A 13,063-nucleotide genomic window follows, 5' to 3' on the forward strand; every position below is an offset into this window, starting at 1 on the left:
GTCTTTGGTTACTTTAGTCTAGGTTGAGCAAGACCCTGCCATCTGATTTCACTTCATTTTAAAGACAAAAAGCTGGAATATGAACTTAATACTGAAATTTCCAGCTGTTATACCACTGGCAAGATTCTATTTTGGGATGGGAACCTAAACCACAAACTACCAGAGAATTCGATTGTATCTCAACTGGGGAGCCCAGCACATTCAAAAACGTAACACAACCCAAACTTAAAATAAGCTGAAATTGCTCTTCTGGACAAAGTGCAAGGTGTTGGTTCAAACCTGTGAAATACTCGATACGATTCTGTTTTTCAGAGCTGCACCCTGAAACAATCGTACTAAGACCATTATAATACAAAGAACGCTAAGTCAGAAGTGCCTATAATGCTTAAATCTTCTAGGCATCATCAAGAAGCACGTGTTATTTTTTAAGTGCTTACCCTGCGCACACTTGTCTCAAGCGCGCATCTCCCATGCTGCGGCTGACACTCCTTTCATGTGCACACAGGGATGCAATGGATATTTTCACTTTAAAGATTTCCAGGTATGCAATTCATCTTCTTGGGAGATCTTACTACTCATACCATTCTGTAGCTTGTATCTTTACAGTCTAACATTACATCATTTACCATAATTTACAGTGACAAAAGGACACCGCAGTTGAAAGTCATTACCCCGAACAGAGAGCATTGTCTGGCTTCATTTAATCTGTGTCATCTACCATAAAGCTAGAGCAATGAATGCACACAAAAATCATTACACAAAATAATTTATCAGGCGGCCATAACGGTACGGGTAACCAGCAAAGAGAAACACTACAGCGGTTACGCACACCCTGGATCTGAAATGGCGAGGCAGCTGAGGAGCAGGAACGGGTGCCAGAGCAGCAACCTCCACACCAACCTCCTCTTTTGGGTTTACGTCTTTTACAGCATCTTCTCTCAGCTGGCACTAAAGCTGCCAACCTCATAGGTGGCGATGGGTGATGTACTGGGGGATATTGAGATGATGGCAGTTCAACACACGCTGAGCAAAAAAAGGTTGGTAAAAATGAAAACAGAAGAAAGAGGAGAGCGAAGTAGAGGGGAGGAAAAAAAGCATTGAAACCAAAGACAAAACCTCGTAAAGGCAAGTAACATAGAGAATACATGGGGAAAAGAGGACGAGGGTACCTGTGGATTAAGCATCCCAGATGCCTCAGTGCATCTCTGCATTTCAGCTTCCACTTTTGCTGCCACCAGAGACAGTATACAGTCGTGGGCACCAGCCAAGCTTTGCTGGATAAGGGAAGGGAACCCCTGCACTGGAGTAGACAGAATCCCCCCTTAAGACACCACTGTTCCAGCAGCTGACCACAAAAGGCCATAGCCTCTTATATGCTCCCCTCCAAGAGCCTTCGTTCTCCTCCACTTGCTCCACTGGAATAAACACCAGAGATGCTTCTTCGCACACCGTATCCACTGCCAAGAGACAGAGCAATACACTTGCAGAGCTGAACAACAGCCCTATGAACTCCAGCCAGAGACATTACACCAGCCTAATGGAAGAGGCTACTTACACCCCTGGGGACCGACTGCATCGCCCCCACAGTAAAAGCAGCACATGCCACGGAGAGGAAAGCAACAGGGCTTCAGACCACACTTTGACCCCGGAGAAAACATGAGATGGAGAGCACAACCCCCTGTGCAGAGCTGCAAGTCAGCAAGCCTGCTACAACAGCCAAGCGCCAGGATTCCAGTTCAGAGAAGTATGCAGATAAAATGCTTTCTCCAGAGCTGACCTAGTTCTCTTATCAGTGCAACAGAGCTAAGAAGGAAGTATCAATCTGTTCAGAGCTGCTACCCCAATTTGCTGAATTCTTCTGCTCTCTTGAAGGTTACATGCAAGCTTCTTCCAGAGCATATTCCTGAGACACACTGCAAGCTTTTTTTTTTTTTTTTTTTAAAAAAAAACCTGGTTTGGGGTGAAAGCTTAGCACCAGCTAAGGATGATGGTTACAAATGGAGGAAGATCTCTTCCCCACCGTAGCTTCATTAATTTCTCACCAAATCACCACCAGGTCCCACCTTTCCCAACTAACCAGCTAAGGCACAACCACTTTTTTCCTAACATGATGGAGTGCTAACAGCAGAAAACAACTGCATTTTCTCCTACAACTTGAAGCAATCAAACACACCCAAATGAAATAAAACAGCAAACATTAAGTCTTTTAGGTATGTTACAGGGGAGCTCACTGGTAGCCACTAGACCTGAAACTCAGCTGCCGATACAGGATCCATTCTGTCCTCTTCAGTGATGAACTGAAGCCAGAAGCCAAGCAGAGCGCAGCACCCCGGTGCTGGGAGCCTAAAGCACAGAAAGAATAACATGGGCAGGATTTCCCATTCTGTAAAAGTCAACAAGGGGTGCAGACATGACGGTAATTTGATTAACACAGTATTTTCTAAGGTAAGCACATTTCCTGCTAAACTCCAGCAGCTTTAAGACATATTGGAAACATTACACTGCTTCTCCTTGCTTACAGTTAATTGGATCATTCCTTAGAAAAATGACAAGATTTATCAAAAGGAGAAATCTCCAAAGGACTTGATAAACTGTTTTCTGTTCCTCCTCAATTACAACATGCCATGGTATCCACAGGAAGAAACTATAAGTGGTACAGATGTTTTAAGGAGATAAACGGTCTCATATATAAAAGGTCGCAGGTCCCAGTTCTTCAAGAGTGCTGTAGCACTACAGCCTGAGAGCCACCATCAGGAAACCAAGACCTGCAGAAAGCCCTCCGCTATAAAGTTAGCTGGGACACAAATTCCTCACAACTTACAAATAAAGCAGAAACAACAGATCAGCACAACCAAGGCTCACAAATAGGCCAGCCAAGTGTGAGTCAGACTGACCAAGCGAGGATGCAGCGTTCTCCAGATGGCCCTGCCTGACCACAACCGCTCCGCTGGTCTGCTGGATGGAGCAACAACACCCAGACCTGCCGGGAGCCCGCTGAGAAGACAGCGCTGCCTCGGGGGATGCCATCAGAGAGGAGGAGGATGGCCAAGCGCAATGGCATCGCCTCTTGGACCAGCACTGCAGCTGTAAGTTGCTGTTATGGCGTCTGAAGTTTGTTTCCAGCCCTGTAATGGCAAATGTGATGGGCCAGAGACCTGGACAATGTTATGGTTAGACTAGAGTTACAGCACAGGCCAGTGTGGTCCATCACACTGCAATTCTGAATGGAGACTCCCTACTGCAAAAAGTAGTAATGGGCTTCGTTAGCATATCCTAAGAAACACCTTCATCCAAACGCTGGCTAAATCAGAGCCCAGTTTAGCAGCTTTCACTTCTCAGTAACACCCATCCAACAGGTGAGGGACTCACGTTGAACTTCTGATGTTCTTGAAATAAAACCAACAATGGTTAATTGTCAAAGACAAGACAATAGCCTCAGCATAGAAGAACACAGAAGGTTCAGACCGGACAACACAAACGCGTTTCAGATTTTAATGCTGTACAAATAAGCTGCAAAATGAATCTCCATTCTCACAGTTGGAACTGGTGTGTATTTCTCCAGATTTCCATTTGCTGTCCTGCCAGCTCTTCTGGCCAAGCAGCCTATAATTCAAAGAGTACCATTGTCATTCTGTCCCGTTTCCGTAACATGCAATTTGAAATCAGGGCTGGGGGAGGGAGGGAGGGACTGGAGGAGGCTAAAACTCAAATCCAGATAGTTCAATCTGCTAACTTGATTTTAAATCCTTATCTTGTGGTACCAATTACAGCCCCTCAAACATCTGTTTCAGCAAAGGGTTCCAAGTTCAAACACATTTCCTCTGTCCTACAGATGTTCTTTGTCGCTGATCCGTTTCAGGCCACGGCTGCCGTCCTGTGCTGCGGCAGAGCCCCGGCCGCTGCACGCCGCAGCTGAGAGGGCAGCAACCTGGGCGAGCGGGTGTCAGACTACCGCCTTTCTAGGCAGGCAAGAAAAAAAATTGACTTAGGAAAAGTGCATTCAGTTTAGCAAGCAGCTTTAATAAACATTCCTGCTACGCTACGAAGAAAGATTTCAGTTGCAAGAAGAAAAAACACCGTCCTACACCCACAGGCTCCCTGTGCCAAGGCCGAGGGGTGTACCTGCTGTCCCAGACACCCCCAGCACTCCCACGGCAGCTCCCTGCCTACCTGATGGGGAGAATCTCACCCTGATACACGCTGGGCAAAGGCCGATTTCTTGGGGACGGGACCTGCAGCTGGCTGCTCTCAGCTGGGGAACTTGTTTTCAGTAAGGGGCATGAAGAATTACAGCCTGTGTTTGATGACCTTTAAGCTTTACTTACCTGTCGGCTTGACAGTCATGTTACTGCACGTGCAACCCACACTTCCAGCCCTTTGAGAGTCCCTGTGGCATTTACAGCAGCTCTGGAGGAGACCAGCCAAAACAACAGGCAGTATTACGCTGAGATAAGCCCCAGCTGGTTTTTATGTGATCTTTCATAGTGCTTAAGAATTCCCCTATTAGACCAGAAGATCAATGTGGCAAGCACTGCATGTAAGGCACAAAAAGATAACCTTTACCCCCAAAGAAACATCAGGGAGCAAAGTGAAGTGTATAGAGATAACACACGTGCATCCAAAGCATGGGGCAACAGGAGGCCAAACCAGGGCAGCCCGCCTTTAAACAACAGCGCCTTAAAACACCACGCAGAACTTTAACAAATTGCTCCAGAAAGCAGCAGTGGCCAGGAAAAAGATGCTGGAAGGCACGACGACACTCAGCTAGAAGTGTTTTGTGCCTACACTTCACACTGTGCTAAAGCAGAAGTATGTATGGCTGAAGTACGTCTGGCAACTCGTGTTTGTCTAAGCTGGCTCAGGATTTTTTCCTGCCTTGCAAACCGATCTCAGCAGATCCAAAAATGAAAATGAACCTTAAAAAAAAATATATTCACTGAAAACTTAAAAAAATTTAATCCACCTCCTGTTCTGAACAAGACAGCCTTGTGCCTATTTACTCCAACCTCCAACATACAGTATAATTAATGTAAGTACTGCAGTTAGAAATTACCAGTTGAAAAGCTAAGTGTAAGAATGGCCATTTATACACATACACACATCCCACCATGTGTGCTGGTACAAATATACGAACCATCTGTAAAACAACAAGTACACTTAGTATTATATGCTAGAAGTATTCCCAGCCTAGTACCTGCAAGACCCTGAGCAAAACACAACCTCACATGTCCAATTTGGGAACAAGGACAGCAATCTGTTTCACATGGGTAACTGCAAGAAACAACTGTAATGCTGACTGGCCACCGTATGATGAAAAACGCCAAGCAAAAGCCAAGCGTATACCCCAAGTCCATCAGAGTTCAAGATTCCAGCACGAACTAACACACCGGGAAGTTTTTAAGTACTTAAAGGAAAAAAAAAAGGCAATTTCAAGAGGTAACACCAGCACTGAGCCCCATCGAGCCTTTGCTGATGACTGTCTTCCATATCAAGTGATCATCTGCCCAGCACTGCCAGTTTGCCTGGCTCCCAAGGGACAGAGTGCTTACTATGGCTTGAATTTGTTATTGCCGGCTAATCCCTGGTGGTGCTAATTATACCCGTTATCAGTTTGTCTGATTGCGCCTGACGCATGTCCAATATCCAAATCTGCAGCACTGTAGGATGGCAAGTCCCTATCAGGTCTGCAAGGGAACAGGATGCTTCCAAATGTGATGTTTCAATACAGCAGGTTTATACATTTATCTGAGATAAACAATGGATGTTCAAGGACTCCAGAACACAGTCTCTATGGCAACTATATGCAGAACTAGGGGGATGGGAGGGGAAGTTCCCACATTTCTAAATACTCCAAGGAGAGTGATTTGAAGTCCATTTTCCAGGGACTACTTATAGCAGGAACTGCAGGTGAATGTATTCCTTAGATTCATACATAGATGTAATCAAGGTGTAGTTTTAGGCACACCATCCCCATCCGGTTTTATGAAATCCTGCTCAGGCATATTTGATAAGACTGCAGAAATGGTTGCCTTAATATTCAGCTAAGAAGAATTGTACATAGATTACATACAAAGATGCTATGGCCAGCCAAGATTTGGAGAGCCACAGGATCCTTCCTGAAGGATCATGGTTTAACTAGGCCTTAAGCGCAGCTCAGCAGTACTCCAGATGAAAGCCGCGAGCTCATCTCAGCGCGCCTGACCGCATCAGGCTGAACCTTAATCACTTTAAGTCAGATCCCACCACTGTTTTAATTTTATCTCCACTCCTTTTTCAAATTGAATTATTAAAAGGGAAAACAAGAAAAATCTAATTATAATGGATTGAGAGGCCCAGCTCAATGTCAGAGTCACTATAACCGATCCAACCACGTCCAGCTTCTCCCACTGAAAGCCAGACCTCAAAAGTCATTACATGCTCATAGCAAAAAGCATATTATATCTCATTTATTGTTATCATCAACAAAACTGAGATAGGACAAAGCAAGTAACGTTGAAGAAATGCTATCGTCCTTTCTCCAATGCAGGTGATTCTACCTTGGTATCTAACTCATTAACGAAGAAAAGCAAAGGAAAAATGGTCAAAGAGCCCGTGTTTTACTTTGTCATCTCTAAACCAAGGAGACCTCTTCCATCGATGAGCACCATGAGAGCGCCAGCAGGCTGGCAGCCTTCGAAAGAACAACAGGGGTTTCTCCCCCACTTACGAGGCAGCAGCAGATACCATTTTCATTATTTCTCTGTCAAGTTCCTTGCCAGTTCCTGACCTGCAGAGTGGGACCTTAGAGCTTTTATGGTATTCCATTACAAAAGCCTCTTCCATTTCAGGAGCACTTTGTGACTTGTTACGAAGATGCCTGCTGTAAAGAGATTACATGTCTTACCGGCATGAAGAACTGCATGGCAGAGGTGTAAAGTACAATTATCTATCTGCCCAACAGTCACCTTCTACTTTATAGCTACGTCATTACCTCCGCATCCAGCCATTAATTCTGATCAGATTTGTATTCGCTACACAAAGCCATACAAGCACATACACAACTACGGGTTGGTAACACAACTAATGGCTGGTACGTTCCATTAGGAACCTCTCCAGGCAGTTTGTTCCTCTGAGGACCATCAGACTCGGCATCAGAGAGCCTTCCAGCGCAAAGCCAGACCTGCCGGTGGGACCCCTCGGGCTCGTCACTGCTACGCTGAGAAGCTGCGTAATTCTAGTGCCACCCTGGTATTTTTTTACATGCCTGACGCCACCATCTAAAAGCATATATAAAGTCACATACTGAATGATTATAACCTCAAAAAGAAACAAATAATCCATTTTTAGTATAGTTACTCACATGAGGAAAAATAGAACAAAGCAATCCTATTAGCAAATAGAAAGAAAGGGCCCAGTAAACAATTCCCAACTATACTGGTATATTCAACACATCCGGAATAACCAACTTTGATTGCTAGCTTTCCTGAGTCACTTCAGCTAACCTAAGCCTTTTTGCCTTAGTTCTGACTTGGCGTTCACTCCAGCAATGCCACCATCACCTCCATTTGTGCATATCAGGACAAAAAAAAAAAAAAAAAATATCAGTTCACATCCTGTCAGCCCACAGCCACCAACAATCTGACGTTTCACATGTGGCTACATAACCAGGGTGACTATAAACTGAAGCTGTAAGCAGTTTTCTAATCAGACTAATTTCAGAGCTAACAACCAGAATATAAGCAGAGCAAAAATACTAGGTGGGGGAGACTACAGGGAAAGAACTAGAAGAGAACACAGACATTTAATTCTTGTTCATATGCCCTGTAAACGCTTAAACTGGGGCACTTCAAATCCTCAGTGAGTTTCTGTTCCGACACATCCTCAGAGAAGGACTGAGATTATCACAAAAGCCTCAGTAAAAGAAAATCAAAACAAACCAACCCATACTTTAAAAGTCAAGTGAGAATGTGCCTGTGAGTTTGCCTAAAAGGACATTCCTAGCCCTGGGAGTGGTGCGCTGATGACCTCACCAAGCTGCAGACTCAGGCCAGGAAGTGTTTTGCTCATATCTTCAAAATAGGAAGCTGGCATCCAAGTCATATTCCTCGGAATCGATAATCAAATTAAAACCAATAACATAAATCCTCTTACGATCAAAATGCAACGTTGTGCTTTAATGAGCCATTTTATGAAGCTGTCGTTAAAGTCTAGTATTAAACTTGAACATGATGCACGAAACAGTTACCGAGGGCAGATCTCTCAGCGTCTTTTCCTGTATCACTCAGGAAAGCTGATATTTTACCCTTCTGTGCATTCCTTCTCATTGCCATTAAACTGAATCTCTGCCTTTTGCTTGGAGTGAATCCCAGAAGTGACAGATGCAATAAGCATGAAGATTTAACTTGAAAAAATCCAATGATGTTTGAAAAGGCAGCTCACTAGAAGATAGAGTAATGCCAACAGAGAACATAAAGAGAGACACACAAATGCTGATTAAAGCAATCTGTATAAAAGGCTACAAGTGACCACTGAAAAATTACTATTATGAAGTGCTATATTAAAACTAACACAAAGCAAACGCTCCCTGACATGTACCCGGGTGTGTCAGGTCTTCCTATGGCTACTGAAAATACTAAAAGCATATATACACAAAATACAGATGCATTGACTTTATCACAACAGTATCTGATCTTCTACCTTTGTGTACAGTCTTTAGCAAACACAAATATTAGCTGCAATAAAACGTCTCGGTGAGTGCACAACCATCTGGTTTTCCCCTTGAGCAGAAAAGATGATTCAATGCTTGTTATTCAAATGAAAATCGAATATATCCTCTCCTGCCTCACGCACAAGATACCCGCTGTTTTCCCTAGCCGTCGCACATTCAGCACATCCGAACGCGCTTCTTACAGGACGGACTGTGCCAGTTCACACCATTTTCCCACACTTCCAGCAGGCACAGAGCTTCTGTGCTGACAGAGGCACACGAAGGGAGAGGACAGCGGCAGGTAGTTTAGGTACAGCCTGGCCTAAAATTACACCAGAATCGGTATTGGCAAACTGAAAAACCAGCCACGGCCTGAGATATTCAAAAATGTCACTCTTTCATTTTGCCAACATCCTTGGTCTTGCTTGTACTAATCCACACGCACATCTGCATGAATAGGCTGAACAGACGTGCTCAAACAAACACGTACAAGACTGAAAGTACAGCTATTAAAGAAAGCCACATCACTAATGCGTATCACTTATCTTGAACAATAAAAGTGCATCAATCAGTTCTACTTTTGTTTCCAGTCAGCTTTCAGTCCCTTTTTTTTTTCCCCAGACCTGTCTCCTGCACAGCCACAGCATCACATTGTCTAGACCCGGGTACTACAGCTGCACGCTTGCACGGCTGCATGTCGGACACCTTTCCACGTATCCTGAGCAGAGAAGCAGCTAATTTCACAAAGCAGGGATAAGTCCTAACCTTTAAATTCTGGCCTTCGACATATTGCTATCGAAACAATTCGGCACAGAAAAACAAACCCCAGGAAGATGTCGTACAACCCGGGACTTTACGCATCTCCTGAAGAGACTCGTAAGAGCCATTAATAACGGCGTGACATGTACCCGGCCAACACGAAAAAAAGAAAAACAACCCGAAACTGAACCCTCCGGTCATCTTTTGTCCTCTGCAACGTTTCAGGGTGGCAGCGGGGCCGCGCCGCTCCGGGGGCGAGGCGCACACACGCCGGTGCCAGCGGGCGGCTGCGGCATCGCCACGGAGGGAAAGAAAAAGGGGGGGGGAAGGAAAAAAACCTGCGGAACAAAAGGAGCCCCCTCCTCCGGGCGCAGAAGGCGGCCGGGGCTGGCAGCGGGCACCAGGTGTGCGGCGGGCAGGGGCTGCGGCGGGGGAGCCCGGCCCCGGCGGCGGGGCCGCCCCGCCTCGGGCATGCCCTGCCGGCAACCTGCGAGCCCGGCCGGATGCCGGAACCCGCGGCGACCCTGAGCCGCTCCGCTACCTAATAAGGAGGGGAGCGGGGGAGAAGCCCCGGGCTGAGCGCGGCGCCCGAGCGCCGGCGCGGGGAGGGCGCTTCCCGCCGCAGGCCCGGGCGCTGACAGCGGCCGCCGCCTCAGGAAGGGCTCGGCGGCCGCGGCCGGCCCCGCGCAGGAAGAGCCCGCCCGACCGGACCCCAACCCGCCCGCCCTGCCCTGCCCGGCCCCGGCGCCCGCCGCCGCCCTCCTGCGGGCACCGCCGCCTCCCTCCCTCCCTCCCTCCCTCCCTCCCTCCCGCCTCGCCAGCTGCCGCCCGGGCGCCGTCCCTCTGCCGCCCCGCTCCCCCCCGCCTCCGCCGCGCCGCGCACCGCGATCCCGAGCCGCCTCCCCGCGTCCGCTCCTCAGCCCGGCGGAGCCGCCTCCGCCTCCTGCCGCTGCCGCCGCCGCCGCCGCCCGACTGACCGACCGCCGCGGGGCGGGGGCGGGCCGCGCCGCCGCGAAGCCCCGCCCCTCCCGGCCCCGCCTCCCGGCGGCGGGCCACGCCCCCTCCTCACGGGCACCGCCTCGGCGCCGCGCGTTCCCGTCCCGCCTGGCTCGGCGGAGGGCGGGGGCGGCGAGGTGAGTGGCGGCCCGTCCAGCCAATGGCGGCGCGGCGCTCGCCGCCGCGCGTGGTCGGGCGCTCTCTGTCGCTGTCCCCTCCCCGCCGCCGGCCGGTGCGGCCCTCGCGGCCCCTCGGCGGCGGCGGGACCCCCCTGAGGGGCCGGGACCGCGCTCCGGCCCCCCCGCCTGCCCCTCGCCCCTTCACGGCCCCGGCGGGGACGCGGCAGCCCGGCTCCCCTCAGGCGCTTAGCCCCTTGCCGGGTCGGCGCCCCCCGCTGCTCCCCAGCCTCGGGCCTCCTCCCTCACAGGCCCAGCTGCGACTCCCTGCCGGGGCGGCCCTCCCGTCCTCTGCTTTAGATACCCAGGGTGCGAGCAAAGGTGGGGGTGTACTGGCAAAAGGACAGGGAGCGTTTGGGGCACGACGGCAACAAGACCAAAAAATTGCGAGGGCCGATGCGATGACCGAGGCGCAAACCCGCGGATGCGGCTGCTCCCGAGCCCTCGGCCAAGCGGGGCGCAGCCAGAGCCGGCTGTGGGCACAAGCGACGCTGAGGAGAACCAACCGTTCTGCAAGAAAAACAAGCGTGTCGCCTCGTTTTGTCACGCCGGCGTGCTGGGGCCTGTAGCTGCCGTGGAAAACGGCACTGCCAGCAAGACGGGGACAAAAGGAGGGCTTAAGCCCCTGCTAAAAATCACACTTTAGTGAGAAGCACGGGATGGTAGCTTGAAACTGAAGATTCTCCCCGTCGCGCTAAAAGTAAAGCCGCTTTGGGGGATGCTGGCTTACGCGGTTGTAAAGAGGGTTTTTTATCTCCCCTGTTCAATGAAAGAGGCTAACGGTTATTAATACAGCACACAGTAAAACGGTAAGTACCTTTGTAGCAAATGCCTCCAGGCGCGCAGGGCAATACCACTCTCAAAGACAGCCTGTTTCTGTTCCTCCGGGGAACTTGAAGAGCGGATGAATGATGCTAGATCAGTGCCCACGTTGCACGCTGTTTACCATACATGGCCAAAACCAAAAGCTAGTCAAGCTTCCTTATACGTTTTGGCCAATATCTGCAAATTCATTTGCATGTGGTTAGGTGCTTAAGGGGCCTAATTTTTCAGGGGTGCGACACACCCGTAACTCCCCTTGTAATCCTTCAGAATTTGGAGAAATATGTGTCGCGATGGGTTGAGCTGAGAACCCGCCTCTTCCTTCCCACACGAAGCTGCGACGGGACTGTGAGCTACCCCTGTTAAGTGATCGCTGGGTGTTAAGAGGTGCAGAAAGCCTCTCAGCTACATTTGTCAGGGTCTTGCTGGTCTGACCGATTACAGCTGATGGAAACATCAGATGCCACAGTAGCTACAAATGAAACAAACAAGTGTTACCCAACATTTGACACTAGTTTAACCACTGATTCAATAAGCAAGGAAGTCCCTCTTACGTACTGAGCAACACCTTGATAAAAAAATCATACACCCAAAGATTAGAGTTGCAAGCCTGCATCCCTGCCACGTACCGCCCGCGGCACCAATTACCGTGAAATTAATACCTTCCTTCTGAAAGCCAGCCCAGCACACTTGCTCTCCACCCTCCTCCCTCAAACAATCTCTTTAAAGCTAAAAAAGAAGAAAACAAAGGCAGTTTGGCAGCCTGGGAGCAGACCTGCAGGTAATCTGTAGTTTAGTGGGTTTAGATTGTGATTCATATTTTCTGCGTAGGTACGTGACTCGCTGAAGGTCACACAATGAGTCAGTGATAGAGCTGAGTGTCTTGACTGCCAGTCCCACAGCCATTAATTTATTAGGAGTCTCGAACCTGTGCATGTGGCTTAAAGCTTGACAAAAAACTATTAATACAAGCATATAAAATGGTACTTAAAATATACATAGATATAGCTCCTTCTAGCTCAAAACAGTGGGCAAGCTTGAAATGGCATTTTAATCATGCACCAGCCCATGCTTTACCCTGGACTGAAAAACAACAGCAAAGGCAGCAGTACCCAGCACTACCCAACAGCTGGGATGAGAAACCAAGGAAGATTTTTTATTTTTTTGGCATCCATCTAAAAAGAGCGCGATGCGCAGAGGACGCAAAGTGAAATTTGTCCTGAGCAATGTGATTGAAACCTAATCCTCTCAATAACTGCCGCCGGGACGGGTGGTTCCTGGTTCACATTGTCGCTGCGGGGATGGATACTCCTGCAGCACAGCAGACTCGACACGTCATCGGAAGAGTCACTGAGGATGGACTCAGAAGGAAACGATACCTGTGGAATTTTTTGCTAGCGCTTCCTTCAATGTTTGGATGGAAATGCTCCAAAGATCACTCCGATCCTGACCTGGCTTAATGAGCCGTTTAGATCGCAACAGCTCACCGTACAAGGTGATGAAGAAATGACATGAATTTCAGGCTGAAATCTTCAACAACAGAAGGAATGGCTAAGGTTTTACACGTGCTCTTTGGTTCCACTGTAAACAGTAATCTTCATCACTTCAGCTGACTAAAATCATT

At 48.6% G+C, this 13,063-nt stretch overlaps 1 protein-coding gene across 2 annotated transcripts in view; it reads right to left on the minus strand.

The window, feature by feature from the left end:
* CORO1C (coronin 1C) overlaps positions 1–11,508 on the minus strand; it is a 48,636-nt gene extending 37,128 nt beyond the window's left edge. Inside the window, exon 1 of one of the 2 annotated variants that reach the window (XM_082324648.1) lies at positions 11,435–11,508. The gene's annotated coding sequence lies outside the window, so the exon portion shown is untranslated. Of the gene's footprint in view, positions 1–10,328; positions 10,428–11,434 lie in introns of those variants that run through there. The other variant, XM_082324647.1, reaches the window with a different exon arrangement.
* Between the last annotated feature and the right edge of the window lie 1,555 nt (positions 11,509–13,063).

Source organism: Platalea leucorodia, assembly GCF_965183815.1.
Source record: "Platalea leucorodia genome assembly, chromosome: 12".
Classification (NCBI taxonomy): domain Eukaryota; kingdom Metazoa; phylum Chordata; class Aves; order Pelecaniformes; family Threskiornithidae; genus Platalea; species Platalea leucorodia.